Source organism: Macrotis lagotis, chromosome 1 (assembly GCF_037893015.1).
Source record: "Macrotis lagotis isolate mMagLag1 chromosome 1, bilby.v1.9.chrom.fasta, whole genome shotgun sequence".
In the NCBI taxonomy this organism is placed as follows: Eukaryota; Metazoa; Chordata; class Mammalia; order Peramelemorphia; family Peramelidae; genus Macrotis; species Macrotis lagotis.
Genome location: NC_133658.1, coordinates 97,365,010 through 97,380,925, shown reverse-complemented (window position 1 = coordinate 97,380,925; position 15,916 = coordinate 97,365,010). Strand labels below are relative to the sequence as shown.

Genomic DNA, 15,916 nt, shown 5'->3' with positions numbered 1-15,916 from the left:
TTCTAATTTGATAGCATTCCAATCCTCACCACTGAGAAAAAGCTGTGAAGGTTCCCATGTTGACATATCAATCAATCAAAAAGTATCTATTAAATACTTTCCATGTCATGTGCCAGACACTGATCAAGGAACTGATTCATCAATAAAAGCTAAACAATTCCTGCCCTCAGGGGGATTATAATCTAATAGAGCAGTCAGAGGTGTATATAAAGATATATAAACAAAAGACAGGAGGCACTAGCATCTCAACATGGCTCTTGAAGTGAATATTGAAGCAAATACGGGAAACTCCAAAGAGGTTAAAGTGTCCTGTGATTTTAGAATATTCCAGATCCCTCTAGTCAGATAGGAAATCCACCTGCTGAACTGGCATACTGAGATATCTATAAGGGATTTACTGTGATCTTCCTTCCAGTGAATTTAACCCAAAGAATTATGAAGCTCTAAAGTTGAATTTTTAAGCCTTAGGAAGAAAGCTATTTGGGATCAAGGAGGTCTTGCTGGTGGCACCCTGCAAATCACACAACAAATATTTATTTGTTAGCCATCCCACATCCACCAAGATCAGTTTTTAAAAGCCTTTTCAGTGTTGTTGTAACATCATGTTCTGGTGCCTTGGACAAACCTGCCACCCAAATTACATGCTGATGTTTCAGTCTGACCCTGGCCTTCCTCAACCACAGCCATTACCTTGACAGAGACCAGAGGCTCCACCAAAGACGCTGTTGTTCTTGGGAGGAAAGCCAGTAAGGAAGAGATCAACACAACCCTACCAGAAACCCTTTTTCTTTCTAGGCTTACCAGAATCATTATGTATAGATAGAAGTCAGATCTTTTGCCCCTAAAAATCATCATCCTTTTTGAGTTATACATTTTATCATTGGGCAAAAGAATATTAATAGGGATGAATTATATAGCTCATGGGAGAAATATTTAATTTAGGCATCATTTTATTGGGGGAGGGACATTAACTAAGGCACATTTATAACAACCCAGAATAAAATTTACAGCTCTGGATATATTTTAATAGTCTGCTGCCTCCGCTCTTATGAGCTACCTATATAACCATCCTTTAAAAAGCACTTCAGTGTCTAATTGGTTAGGTATTCAATTAAACTGAATTGAGAATAGATAATGTTTAGAAGACACTTTGCTATCATGTTTTCCCTCAAGGGAACATATGTGTCATCTATTCTAACCCTCTCATTTTGCAGATGAAGAAACAGACACCTGGTTGGGTGATTCAACTTGCCAAGGTCATAAAGATTTATAAGAATCAGAGCCAGGATTTAAAAAGCAGTCCCCATCATCACATGAGGCAGACAATACAATTATTACATCATTCCCATTTTGAAGACCAGAAAACTGAGGATTCATTTAAAAAGATTCCAGCAACAAGTAATTGGGGAAGGTAAGTCAAACCTAAAATCAAGCAGGGGTTGAATAAATATTGCTGAATGGTTAATTGAAACAATTAAGAGAGCAGTTAAATACTAAATACTAAAATAATAAAGTATTTAACTAAAGAGTTAAATACTACTGTAAACAGTAGGGGCTAGGCCCAATGGAGAAAAGTGTATATATATATATATATATTAAGAGAGAGAGAGAGAGAGAGAGAGAGAGAGAGAGAGGAGTAAGGGCGCATTCCAGGTTAGGAGAACACCAGGAGCTAAGGATGTGTGTTCATGTGTGTGTGTATGGTAAGAATTTTTAAATGGAACATTATTTACTTTATATTCCTGACCTGCACAAAACTGGCATATGGAAATTGGTAAGAGTGGCTTGTTTTATGGTGATTCCTTAGAATTCTACAATGTTTAATATACAGCAACATGAACATTAGGCATTTGAGGTCTAATGTGAACAGAAAATTTCCTGCTGGTCAAAAAAACCTGCAGACTAAAGTACAGGACTGTTTCTGTTGACAACGCCATATAACCAACCTCATGGTCCCTAAAACATTTGACACTATCTATAAGCAGAATCACTCCCAGCTGCCAAGGTGAAAATTTGATTCTACTAGGATGTCCAAAAATGGCTCTAGGAATAATTGCAAATTTAGTGCTGGCTGTCTTCAATGATGGAAGGCTTTTTTCTGTGTCTGGGTTCTCCAAGGACCCTATGGCCTCATTTATCTGTCAACACTCTTTAGCAATAGAATTCCAGGAGAGTATCTGAGATTATTCCCAATAAAACCTAAAAGATTGATAGGACAAGGTATGACCCTTTTAAAAGCAATTTACATATTAATAGGGATCAAAGTCTTAATACTAAGAAGTGACACTGATGGTAAAAATTCATTGGCTGGGTAGTTGAGGGAGGTGATACAGGGACAGACTGCCTTCTCTTTGGGCAGCTGGGTGGCACTCAGTTGAGAGAATGCCAGGCCTGGTGTCAGGAAGACTCATTGTCCTGAATTCTAATCTGGCCACAGACCCCTACTAGCCATATGACCCTGAGCAAGTCACTTAACATTATTTGCCTTAGTTTCCTTATCTGGAAAATAAGCTAGAGAAGGAAATGGAAACCTACTCTAGTATTTTTACCAAAAAGAAAACCAAATGGGGTTATGAAGAACAGAACACAACTGCAAAGAACAACAAAAGCCCTCTCCTTAATTCTAACAACTGTTATCACAAGATTTGCTAATCTCCTTCCATCTTCTGAAACTCTTTTCAGTTTCTCCATCAAAGGCACAGATTTTATCTATAATTTCTGTACTTGTAGTGATACTAACTGCTAAAATACTAATGTCAAAATTATTAACAGTAGAAGCTGAAAGAAATGAGCTTATTTTTGAGAAAACCTTTGAGACTGAGGCAGCCCTTGCTAGTACAATTATGGTCTCTAGCCAAAAGATACATTCCATATGCATGTCACTGTATCTTTCCAATCCCACCCACACCTGGGTTGAAAACTGGCAGTGACATCAGCTATGTTAACAAAGGCTAACCCCCATAATGATCATCTTTTGGCAGAATAACTAGGGTGGGATAACAATGGCTTTGTCCCCAGATGTCAGCATAATTGTGATATACTTCCTCCCTGTATTAGTCTAAAGATCATCTTTTTATGCCTTAATATTTTCCTCCTTATGGAACTACTGGTCCAGAAACTCTACACTACACAGTATGAATCTACACTCACATCTGATCTTGATAGTCCTGTCACCATATCATCTCTGCACCATGCCCACCTTCTATCCTAAAAAAGCCATGGAGATAGACTTGATTTTTAGGGGGACAGTCCTCTTCTATGAGTACAACTATTCCTATTGTAGGATTATTCTTTTCATCCCCAACTGTCTTCTAGATAACTGTGTACTTATCCCTCCCCTTCTCCCAAAAGAAAGAGTTCCTAATTATGATTTTAGCCATCAGTTACAAATGTTGCCTTCTTTTTATCCTCTATTTATGCAACTTATGCAAACATAATTCTCCCTCTGATCTGAGAGATACCAGTGTTTTTTTTAATAGAAAGCATGTAAGTTTACACAGCAAAATGTCCTTCTACTAATAACCTTCATTGAAATATCGATAATATTCATGGGATTGTTTTTTTCCTTTTCATAAGATAAAAAAAAATATGATAGATCTAATTGATCTTATGAGTGTCTATGTATTTACATGTGTGTGAGTTTTATGAAAGTGAAGTTTATTTTTAAAAATAGAAACAATTCTATTTTGAGTTTTTAAAAACATTCCATAGGACACAAGCACTTTGTTAATTAATGGAGATTCCCCCTTCAGGAAAAAATAAGGAAATAAGGCATACTGAAGTTCAAAAGAGTTGAGGAAAGAACTTTGATATATCCCCATGACTTCCCTTTGCCTCCTAGGAAGAGGGTCTAGGTTAACCCAAGACCAACATGAGTGACCATATGCTCACTGGTATTTCTTCCATATGGGGCATGAGGAAATTTCTACTTGAATGCATTTTCCATCATGTCTTCTTTTTAAAATAAGGTCAACAACAACAGATTCAGAGCCACAAGTTTTCAATGCCACAATTTTTACAAGAGTCATACTCTGGGATACTCCCAACCCATCTCTCCCCATCAGAAAAAGAAATATAGAATGGGTCAAAGAATCAGAATGACTTATATGTAATAATAGTCATCACAACAGATCATCTTATGTTCCATTCTCTGAGTCATTAAATGAGACACAAATCCTATTCCACAGACATTGAAGAATCTTATGGATAGAAATGAAACAAAAGGAAAAAGCTAAGGAGACTTAAGCTCCTAAACCTACTCTTCCACTGGCTAGATTGGACAAGCTATTTGACTCTCGGGGTCTCAATTTCTTCATGTTCAAAATGAAGATAATGATAAACTATATTCTATAATATTTTTTACTTTTTTTTTTGGATTCTGCAAGACATTGGGATTAAGGGACTTGCCCAAGGTCACACAGCTAAGTAAGCGTTAAATGTCTTGAGGCTAGATTTCAACTCAGGTCCTCCTGACTCCAGGGCTGGTGCTCTATCCACTGCATCATCTAGTTGCCTCCATTCTATAAATTTCAAAGAAGTATATAAATAATAGGTATTTATTATAATAATTATTATATTATTCCCTATTTCTTGGAAAATATATTTCTAGAAACCAGTCATGTTTATAATCCTACACACACACACACACACACACACACACACACACACACATTTGGGCATGAGGAAAATTGAAATCCTTCCCCACTCTCCTTCTCCTATCCTAAAAGATGTCTAGTCTTCAGTTTCTCCCCCTTGAGATGAATCAGTGTCATGATTTCTTATTAACAAACTTCTTATATCTCTCTGAAAACAATCTGCTGAAAACTTGGAAGCAAAATACCCTTGAGCAATATGGGAAGCCCTTAAATAGCATATTTCAAATTCACTTTTAAGGATGTCTGGATTCCTGAGACTGTGTACATTTCTAACATGTTTTATAAAGATTTTGGAAACATAAGCCAGAAATCAATGACCTCTGCTATTCTGAGAACCTCCAGTGAGTTTAAACAATACCAATAGGGCAGGGGAGAAGTTAACTTAGTAGAAAGGGGATAATAGAGGGCAGGAGAGAATAAACTGCATATGAGGCAGAATAGTAGAAAGCTCTCTTAACAATTACCATAGAGGCAGGGGCCGGTAGGTGGTGCAGTGGATAGAGCACCAGAGTCAGGAGTACCTGAGTTCAAATCCAGCCTCAGACAATTACTAATTACCTAGCTGTGTGGCCTTGGGCAAGCCACTTTAACCGCATTTGCCTTATTAAAAAAAAAAACCTAGTAATTAAAAAAAAATTTTAATTACCATAGAGGTCATTTTCACCAATATCACAGATTATTTACACCTGAAAATATCTAACAGTTTTGACTTATAGGAGGACAATATTATCAGAACTTTGTATGTTTTCCACATAGCAGGTACTTAAATACACATTTGTTGGGGTTTTCCCTAGCTATTCTGTGACTATGAAGTTGAAACTACTGACTTGCTGTCTCTCTAGCAGTGGGGATGGGTCACATCATAACATCCATATTCTCTTATCTCCATTATTGTGTGTGTGTGTGTGTGTGTGTGTGTGTGTGTGTGTGTGTGATGATTTTGGTCAATGTGGGAAATGGGCTCAGTAGTCTTCAGTACCCATTTCTGCTCCAGCAGAAAATTATTGACATGCCACTTCACTTCGGAATTCAGTTTCCTCTTCTTTAAAAAGGAAGAGTCTGAAATAAATGATCTCCAATTCCTAAAAGGGTTATAATTCTAAAGTCTATTTCTGTTTCCTAGAATGGCATAAATTGGCAAGAAATCTCACCAGTCTATGAAAGAGAACAAAGTGATTTGACCCTTAAAAGAACCAAACCCACAAATTGGGTTTCATTGGTTCTGTGCTCTAACCATCTGAAATATGAGTATCTTCTGATGGAAAGAAACAGGATGCTCTCTTCACATAGCAAAGCCAATGGGTAATTCATTTTTATCTACAATTACCATTGTTCAATTATATGTATCAAATATAGCTCTGCTATCTGCATTTGTCTTTTCATTCCCCTACAATGTGGTCTTACAGCACCTCACCATAAAGATAATAGAGAAATGAAAGATGCCACAGCAATTATTCCAGTGGCATGAACTCTGATTTATGCACCAGGGTGGAAATCACATAAGATTTCCCAAATCATAAATTGGATATGGTCCTTAATGGTAGGAGGAAAATGGCTTCATTTTCTAAATCATTAGAAATAATATGAAAGAAAGAACACTAAAGCAGAAAGTAAAACATCTAACTTATAATCATTTTATCTAATAAATTTGGGTGGGGGTGGAAAGAGAACCATATTCTCCAAGACCATTCCTAACTCAAAAATTCTATTGGTCCACAATTCTTATCCTACCTAGGGCATATCTCTCTGGGTCTCTAAAATTAGGGTGACTCTTTAGATTTAATTAATATGCAGATTTTCTAAATAGCTCCCAGTGAGAATTAATTTGGTGTAAGCACAGCTTTTAAAAACATATTTAGGGGGCAACTAGGTGCCATAATGGTTAGAGCACTGGCCCTGGAGTCAGGAAGACCTAAGTTTAAATCCAGCCGTAGATATTTAATACTTACCTAGCTGTGTGACCTTGAACAAGTTACTTAACCCTACAGCCTTGCAAAAAATTTTTAATAGAATTGAACATGGTTTTTAAATGCATAAAATACCTTAACAAACGTTTGCTAAGTACCTGCTATATGCAAAGTGTTATGCTACCGGGGAGGGATACAAAATTGATTTCAAATAACTTTCAGTCTAATATGTATAGACATATATAAAAATAAACATTATAAAAAGCAGAATGTGTTTAGGTTGAAGGAAAGAACCAGTTAGGATTTGGAGTGCTCACTTCTCATCAGTCATCCTTCACTCTCACTCATGACTAGTCCATCTCCTCTTTCTGTCATACAATTCTTTAATAACATCCTTAACTCCAGTTCTTCTTTGGAGTTATTGGCTAGGTAGTAATATGGGGTGACCTACTGACCCCCACTATGTGGCCCTCCATTGTCCTTCATGTTCATCTCTAGTTCTTTGGAGGCAGTGGGGTACCTCTTATCACTGCCATACATTAGTAAAATATTTGTGTTAAAAAAATGAGCTTTTGATCTCTGAGGTACCACCTCAACCTATCAAATTGGCCAATATGACCAGAAAGGACAATGTCCAATGTTGGAAAGAATGTGGGAAATCTGGGACACTAATACATTGTTGGTGGAGCTGCTAACTCATCCAACCTTTCTGGAGAGCAATTTGGAATTTCACCCAAAGCGAAAAAAGCAATACCTCTACTGGGTCTATACCCCAAAGAGATCATGAAAAAAGGGTAAAAACGTTACTTGTACAAAAATATTCATAGCAGCCCTGTTTGTGGAGACAAAGAATTGGAAATTGAGTGAATGTCCCTCAACTGAGGGATGACTGAACAAATTATAGTATATGTACATTATGGAACACTATTATTCTATTAGAAACCAGGAGGGATAGAAATTCAGAGAAGCCTGGAGGGACTTACAGAAACTGATGCTGAGCGAGATGAACAGAACCAGAAGAACATTGTATACCATAACACCAACATAGGGTTGATTATCAGTCTTAATGGATTTTCCCCATTCCATCAGTGCAACAATCAGGGACAATTTTGGGGTGCGGAGAGGTGTGATGGAGAATACCATCTGTATCCAGAGAAAGAATTGTAGAGTTTAAATAAAGACCAAAGACTATTATTACATTTAATTTAAAAAATAAAACCATTATCTTATTGTGTAATTTTGCTATCTCTTATATTTTATTTTTTTCTTAAGGATATGATTTCTCTCTCAATACATTCAATTTATATCAATTTATAGCATAAAAACAATGTAAAGACTAACGGACTGCCTTCTGTGGGGAGTGGAGGGGGCGGGAAGCAAGATTAGGGGAAAAACTGTTGTAAAATAAATATAAATAATATAAATATAATATAAACATACACATAAAAATAAAAATAAATTTTTTTAAAAAATTAAATACAACAGACAAAAACCACTGTAACCAAGATCAAAAGAAATGTAGTAAACTGGGAAAAAATCGTTATAACTAATGTTTCTGACAAAGGACTCATTTCTAAAATATACAGAGAACTGAGTCAGTTTTAATAAAAAAAAAAAGGCATTCCCCATTTGATAAATGGTCAAAGGATATGCAAAGGCAATTTACAGATGAGGAGATCAAAGCAATCCATAGTCATCCAGCAATACCACTGAAGAGATGATGAAAAAGGGTAAAAACATCACTTGTACAAAAGCATTCATAGCAGCCCTGTTTGTGGTGGCAAAGAATTGGAAATCAAGTAAATGCCCTTCAACTGGGGAATGACTTAGCAAACTGTGGCATATGTATGTCATGGAACATTATTGTTCTATTAGAAACCAGGAGGGATGGGAATTCAGGGAAGCCTGCAGGGATTTGCATGAACTGATGCTGAGTGAGATGAGCAGAACCAGAAAAACACTATATAACCCAACAGCAACATGGGAGTGATGATCAACCTTGATGGACTTGCTCGTTCCATAAGTGCAACAATCAGGGACAATTTGGGACTGTCTGCAGTGGAGAATACCAGTATCTAGAGTATCCAGAGAAAGAAGTATGGAGTTTAAACAAAGACCAAGGACCGTTACCTTTAATTTAGAAAAAAAAAAAAACTGATATCTTATTGTCTGATGTTGCTATCTCTTATACTTTATGTTTCTTCCTTAAGGATATGATTTCTCTCTCATCACACTCAATTTGGATCAATGTATACCATGGAAACAATGTAAATACTGGCAAATTGCCTTCTGGGGGGGGGAGAGGAAAGTAAGAATAAAATCTTTAAAAAAAATTAAATACAAGTCAAAATGAGCTTTTGTTATTATGTAAGCTTACAGTCAGTAAGTTTTGCAGTTTGCATTTTCCCAAACTCAATTTGGCCTACCCCCTTCCTCCTTTTTTGTTGTGGGTCTAGCTCATTGTCCTTCTCAAAAAGACAAACAAGTTCTAGAGGGTATCTGTTCAGATGTTGATGCTGAAATCTGGACAATAGACATTCTTCATCCAATTGGTCTTTGCTATGTGAATGAATAGCACAAACTCATTTGAATGATTTTAGGAGGCTTTACATTGTCATGGGACTTGATCTGATCAAAACCACAAGCCACAAATCATCCACAAATACAAGTATCTGAAGTATCTATCTACATGCTATACCTCCTTAAACTAGGCCAAAGATTCTCAACCATTTTGTATGAAGGACCTCTTGGGCAGTCTGGTGCAACCTTTGAATTTCTATGCTGGATTTCCCCTTTCCCCCATCAAAGGGGTGAATAGTTTTGGCAAATATGTATCTCCTTGGGCAGCTAGGTGGTGCAGTGGATGGAGCACCAGCCTTGGAGTCAGGAGGACCTGGGTTCAAATCTGGTCTCAGACACTTAATGATTACCTAGCTGTGTGGCCTTGGGCAAGCCACTTAACCTCATTGCCTTGCAAAAGCCTAAAAAAAGAAAATATGCATCTCCTTGTTTTATGTATCATGTGATGTTTACAAACAAAAGGTTATTGAACAAATTACATCTTTGAAGGAATTCTGAGCAATCTTGATAAAAGAACAGGAAATATCTTGTAAAAGTAGCATTTATCAATTTTTTCAAAGTCAACAAACTATATACACAATTCAGAAGAAAGAATCAGAGAATGCTATATGGAGACAGTGAGACCTAAGCTGGACCTTTAAAGGTGTAGTTCACTAGATGAAGACGCAGGAGGTATGTGTTTAATCAAGGATTAAACTTCAAATCTGTCTTGCCTGGACACTCAAAGAGTCAATAAGGTATTAAAATTAATTTCCAAAATTTGTAAACAAAGTAATCCATTATCCATAAAGGTTAAGAATACCTGACCTAAGAGAGGAGTCTCCCCTTAAGATTCCATAAGAGGATTTATGGAATAATATAGACAAGAACTGCAAAGAATAGGGTGGCTTGGCAGCCATGTGATTTATTTGCAAGGAGATCAGAGCTACAATGAAATGGAAGTTTTCTAGTGGATGTATCCTCTTCCTTGCTATATCCAGTGTACAGCAGGAATCCTTTCCACAGTATCCCCCAGTAATAAAGGCCATCTGTAGTCTCCTTTGAAGCCGTGCTCACACCCCACCTTCTACCTGATACATTTTCAGCCCCATTCAGCTGCTAGCACTTTCCTCAAGTATCTGGTAATTTCTTGCATCTCTATATGGACATGTTGTCTCTCCTCTGATAGAAATTATTGTCTTTGAACCAGAGACTGTTTCTTTTTGTCTTTGAATACTGGAAACCTGGAATAGTACCTGGACCATAGTGATAATTGTCTTTCATTCTTGAAGAAGGCCATGACATCAAGGAAGTGATGCCATGACAAGCATATCAGTTGGATTTGGGGGAGAGGCCTGTGCTAAATCACTTTCTCCTCCAGAGCCATCTGGATCCAGTGGCCAGATATGAATCAGGATGATTGGATATGGCCCTGGATGTGGGGCAATCAGAGCTAAGTGACTTGCCCAAGGTCTTACAACTAATAAATGTCTGAAACTGGATTTGAACTCAGGTTCTCCTGACTTCAGGGCTGACACTCTGTCCACTGGGCCATGTGGCTGCCCATTTAAACTATAGGGTTAGACCCCGACTGATTGACTAACAAACTCATTGATGGAATTTTCTAAAAGATCATATAGCAGAAAGAGCACTAGACTTGGGAGTTAGGAGACCAGGGTTTTCATTCCAGCAACTACCCTTACTATATGATCAAAAAATATACCTCAGTTTCCTCATCAAGAAAAAAAGGAGGGAATAACAACACCTGCACTATTTACCTCACAAAGCTTCACAAAGCTCAATGAATCAGAAAAACAAAACAAAACCAAACCCCAGGACTCATCCATATAAACCAGATTATATATGTTAGATTATCAACACCATCACCACCACTTTCCTTGGAATGCTGGTCTTCATTGCTTTGAGGCAGCTGGTAGCTGGACCTTAAGAGTCAGAAAGATCTGACTTCAAATCTAACCTCAAACATCAAGTAGCTGGGTGAATCTAGGCAAATCACTTAATCTCTGTTTCCCTCAGTTTCCTTCATCAATGAAAATAATAGCACATTCTTCAGTAGGGCATTGTGATGATCAAATGAAATGTTTATTTAAAACATAAAAAGCACATAGTAAGGGTTACATAAATGCATGCTTTCTCTTTATCCAAAAGTCAAATTTGAAGCTCCTTAAGTCCTGTTTATATAAAAATGCATAATCCCTATGAACCCTAGTAGAGAGTTGTTCATATGGTAAGATATTCAATACATAGTCACAGCATTTTCTATCAACATTTTTTCCTCTCCAAGGAAGGCTGGATCATTTCCCCTACTGAAATTAATTCAACTCATTCACACAAATAACATTTGCTCACCTTGGGCAAAGATGGGGGAGGGACAGGACTAGACATTTCTGACTTTTGTCCAGCCAATCATCTTCACCTATGCAATTGGGCTGGCTGTGAAACAGATTCACTAATAAGCCCTGTCATGTCCACCACCAATGCACCAGGATGAGCCTGCTCCATGATAGGGCAATGGATAAAATGGAAATAGAAGAAGGGGGTCAAGGGAGGGTTTATAAAAACAGCATCTGCAATATGACTGGTCCTATCCCCAGCTGAAAGAACCCCAAAGAAAATGACTATTTCCATGCTTTCAAGTTTTTGATGCATCCCAGAGAAACATCTTGAAGGTAAAAACTATTTAGCTGAGCCCCCAGCAGGCAATGCAAACAGATTCTGAGGACAGACAGTAATAATTGTTGATTCATAGTGGTTTAAGCTACTTAGAGATAAGCGATGGAGGGCAGTTTCTCCTAAAAGAATTCAGAGTGCAAGGTATTTATTTCATCACAGCACAGGGAGAAGGAGGAGGGGAAATGCACTGGAAGGTTAAACTCCAGTCCTGGAAAATGTACTGTGCTGTATAAAAACCAAAGAAGGCAGAAGTGATGTATGAGTCATGGATCTCCACGTGGCAGAGAGCTTAGGAAAAAGGACAACGACTCCTCGATGCACTGCTCCAAGGAGCAACCACTACACCTAAGGTAAATGGGGGGAGGTGAGTAGAAAAGGGGCAGTTGTAACAATCCCAAACTTCATAAGTTTGTGGGAATTATACTGAGTACTATTGTAACAAAGCCACAGTGTGCACATGCACACACACACACACACACACACACACACACACACACACACGGTGGAGATTCACATGTCTGTTCCTTTGGTTTCACATTCTGGTCTGGACAGCATGTAGCATTTCTTAAATGAGAGCCTCTAGAAAGCTGTGTTCTTTCTCAAAGGATTAGTGGATCAATGAATGTCAGCTGGAGGGGACCCTGAGTCCATCTAGTTCATAGCCATCATTTTACAGAAGGGACTGGACCAAGGTCACACAGATTTTTAGTTGCAGATACATTATTTTAACTCATGCCCTGACTCCAAAGTTAATGCTCTTCACCTGAATCATTATGCCTCCTTTTTGCAGTTGTTTCATGTTTGTAAATCTTGTCTTCCTATAAGGAAGAAGAATAAAATGGGAGCAAGCATCCCTGATGAGCAACTGATATATAAGATATATGGAGAATTGATTAAAGAATTCTTTCCCAATAGATAAACTGATAAATGTTTTGTCCTTCATTCTCAAAAAAGACCATGACATCAGAGAGGTGATGTCATTATAAGCACATGAATTGGATTTGAGTGAAGGGGTGCTGTGCTAAATCACCAGCCTCACTTTCTCCTCTGGAGCCATCTGGGTTTAGTGGACAAATATGAATCAGGACGACTGGAGACGACCCTGGATGAGAGGCAATCTGGGTTAAGTGACTTGCCCAAGACCACACAGTTAGTGTCAAGTGTGTGAGGTTGGATTTGGACTCCTATCCTCCTGCCTCCAAGTTCAGTGCTCTATCCAATAGATATACCAAGCACTCAATTCACTGTGCCACCTATCTGCTCCCAAAGAGTAAAGGATAAAAATAAGTTGGAACAGTGAATTGAGTGCTGAACCTAGAGTCAGGGAGACCTAAGTTTAAATCCACTCTCAGACACTTACTAGCTATATGATCCTGAGCAAGTCGCTTAAACCTATTTGCCTCAGTTTCCTCATTTATAAAAATAGAGAAGGAAATGGCAAACCAGTCCAATATCTTTGCTAAAAAAAAAAACCCAAGTGGAGTCAGATATGACTGTAAACAACTCACATTCTGCCAGACTTTCCATTTCTTCCTGGGCAAATAGTTGGTGCCATGGATAGAACACTGGGTCTGGAGTCAGAGGGATCTGAGTTCAATACATACTGATTGTGTGATCCTGGGCAAGTCACTTAATCATTATTTGTCTCTAGTTTCTTTAACTATAAAATGAGAATAAAAATAATAACACTGTGACTTGATTTATATAATATAACTTAGCACAGTGCCTAGCCAAAAAAAAAAAAGAGTATCTAATTACTCTTTATTCCCTTCCCTTTGCTTTTCCTTCTTCCTCTCTCTAGAAGGAGATATAACAAGCCACTCTTCCTTTCAATTCCCTCCTTAACTATCAAGGTTTAAGTTCTTCAAATTGAAAGTTCTAAATTTCCATGATACGCTTTTAAAGAAATTAAGTAGATAATATTCTACCTTCTCCTCCATAATATCTAAAACCTAATTTTCCTTCAATTCCCAGTGAAAATCTCACTGTCTCCATGAAACCTACCCAAAATACTCCAGCTCACACTGATCTCTCCTTCTCTGAACTACTATAGGTCTTATAATTTGTTCCAGATGATTTAACCCTTGATCACATGGCACCTGGTAACATCTCTTGTAGATTTGTATTATGTGACTATTTATTTGTTATATGGGGGTATGCCTTACTTTTCCAAATAGAACTTAAGCTCCCTAAAGGCAACACTGATTTCCCACAGCTAGCAGTACAATGCTATTTACAGAGCAGAAGCTCAAACTATATTAAATGAATAAAAGATAGCTATTGACCCCACTTGCTCGAAGACCACCTATTTGCACCTCATAGGGACCCATATAACTAGACTTATCACCATGATGCACATTTCACCTAAAAGAAAATGAAATCCCACAAGGACCAAAACTGATTATATCTCCTAAGAATCAGTCAGCAAAAGAGCACCCTCCCATTCTAAAGACTTACTGATGAATCAAAATAATCCCATGCCATTTCAATATAGTTCAATTCACAACTGAAGAGAACTGGGTCCAAACAGGCTTCTGGCCACATCATCCCTTGTACCCTCATAAACCTGTAGAGTTCAATAGCAGCCTCCCAAGTTCAGGTCCTCAAGTCTCACTCCTTCCCTTTTTCCCCCATCCTCCTTCTCTGGCTCTGTCTCTCTCTGTCTCTCTCTGTCTGTCTCTGTCTCTGTCTGTCTCTCTCTCTCTCTCTCTCTCTCTCTCTCTCTCTCTCTCTCTCTCTCTCTCTCTCTCTCCTACTTTCCTCCTCTCTTCTCTCTCCCCCTGGCAGGCAGCCCATGGCTCCATCAGGAAATGGAATGTTGTTGCTGTGTGAATTCTGAGTTCATTGGCTTTGTACTGTCCATGTTGAAAAGGAACTGTGGGAAGAAACCTCAGACACTGGCAATGTGCTTTAATTTGTCTCCTGGATATCTAATCTTGTCAGAATAAAGACAAGAGGGAGATTTCCAACTTCTTTAGAAGATACCCCATCCGCAGCCACATTATGTGGTATATGCAATACATTTGTACATAAAATGCTTTCTTACACTTTCTTATACATGTGATTAAAATGCAAAGATGATTTTTAACTGAATTGATTTAATTTTAGATTGTCATTCATTTTTTAAAACTTTTGTATATTGTGCTTAAACAATTCAATTCTACACACAGCCCTTGATTTTACGTTATTACATTTGACTGAATGGATACAATAGTCCCATGAAGCAGGTAGAGTATAATTTTGGTACTAGAATTCAAGAGGTGAGTGTTCTCCAGGTTATTTGAAGGCTGGGATATAGGGTGAGTCTAGAGGTTGGAACTATAGTCAATCTAAATTAATTTACTAAGTTGTAGCCACAGACAAACAAAACAATAGTTTTCTTAAAAGAAGGGAAGGAAGGAAGGAAGGAAGGAAGGAAGGAAGGAAGGAAGGAAGGAAGGAAGGAGGGAGGGAGGGAGGGAGGGAGGGAGGGAAGGAAGGAAGGAAGAAAGGACAGAAGGGAGGGGAAAATGGCAATCTTGAAAGTTACTTTTTCTGTAGAGGGCATAGGCTTAATTGCTTCATCCAAATTCTCTCAACCACTCTGCCTTTCAACCAGAAATAAAGGTCTTCCATACAGTAATCTGGAGTGACAGCACAATGTGTGACTGAAGAACAAAAAAGAAATTGTTATATACAGAGTGATGTATAGATACTTCCCTATATTCTCTTCCAAGCACATTCTGTTTCCATTTCCATCAAATCGGTCTATTTGCCCTCCTCTGAAGAAATTTTTCCATCTCCCATCTCTAAGACTTTTATACAGGTAAGTCTTTCAACCTCAATTCTACTTTAGGAAACAAGTCACATAGTCTGCTTACTACAGGGAACTTTTCTGTATCTCCATAGAGCTCTTTCCTTCATCAAAAAAAATTATTATATATTTATCTATTTTTATGTTGCTTACATTTATCTATTTGCATATGGGCAACTAGGTGGCATAGTAAATAGAGTGTCTGGTCAGGAGTCAATAAAGACCTGAGTTCAAATATAGCCTCTGACAACACTTAATCCTGTTTGCCTCAGTTTCTTTATTTGTAAAAATGAGCTAAAGAAGGGAAT

The 15,916-nt window shown here is 37.8% G+C and overlaps 1 protein-coding gene and 1 long non-coding RNA gene across 3 annotated transcripts in view; one reads left to right on the top strand and one right to left on the bottom strand.

The window, feature by feature from the left end:
- Window positions 1-15,916, bottom strand: part of PRKCE (protein kinase C epsilon) — a 653,543-nt gene that overhangs the window by 549,961 nt on the left and 87,666 nt on the right. The window lies entirely within an intron of this gene.
- LOC141501304 (uncharacterized) lies at window positions 1,351-14,806 on the top strand. The gene is made up of 4 exons (XR_012472202.1): window positions 1,351-1,411; window positions 5,779-5,957; window positions 11,975-12,165; window positions 14,603-14,806. It is a non-coding gene; the product is annotated as an uncharacterized LOC141501304 (long non-coding RNA).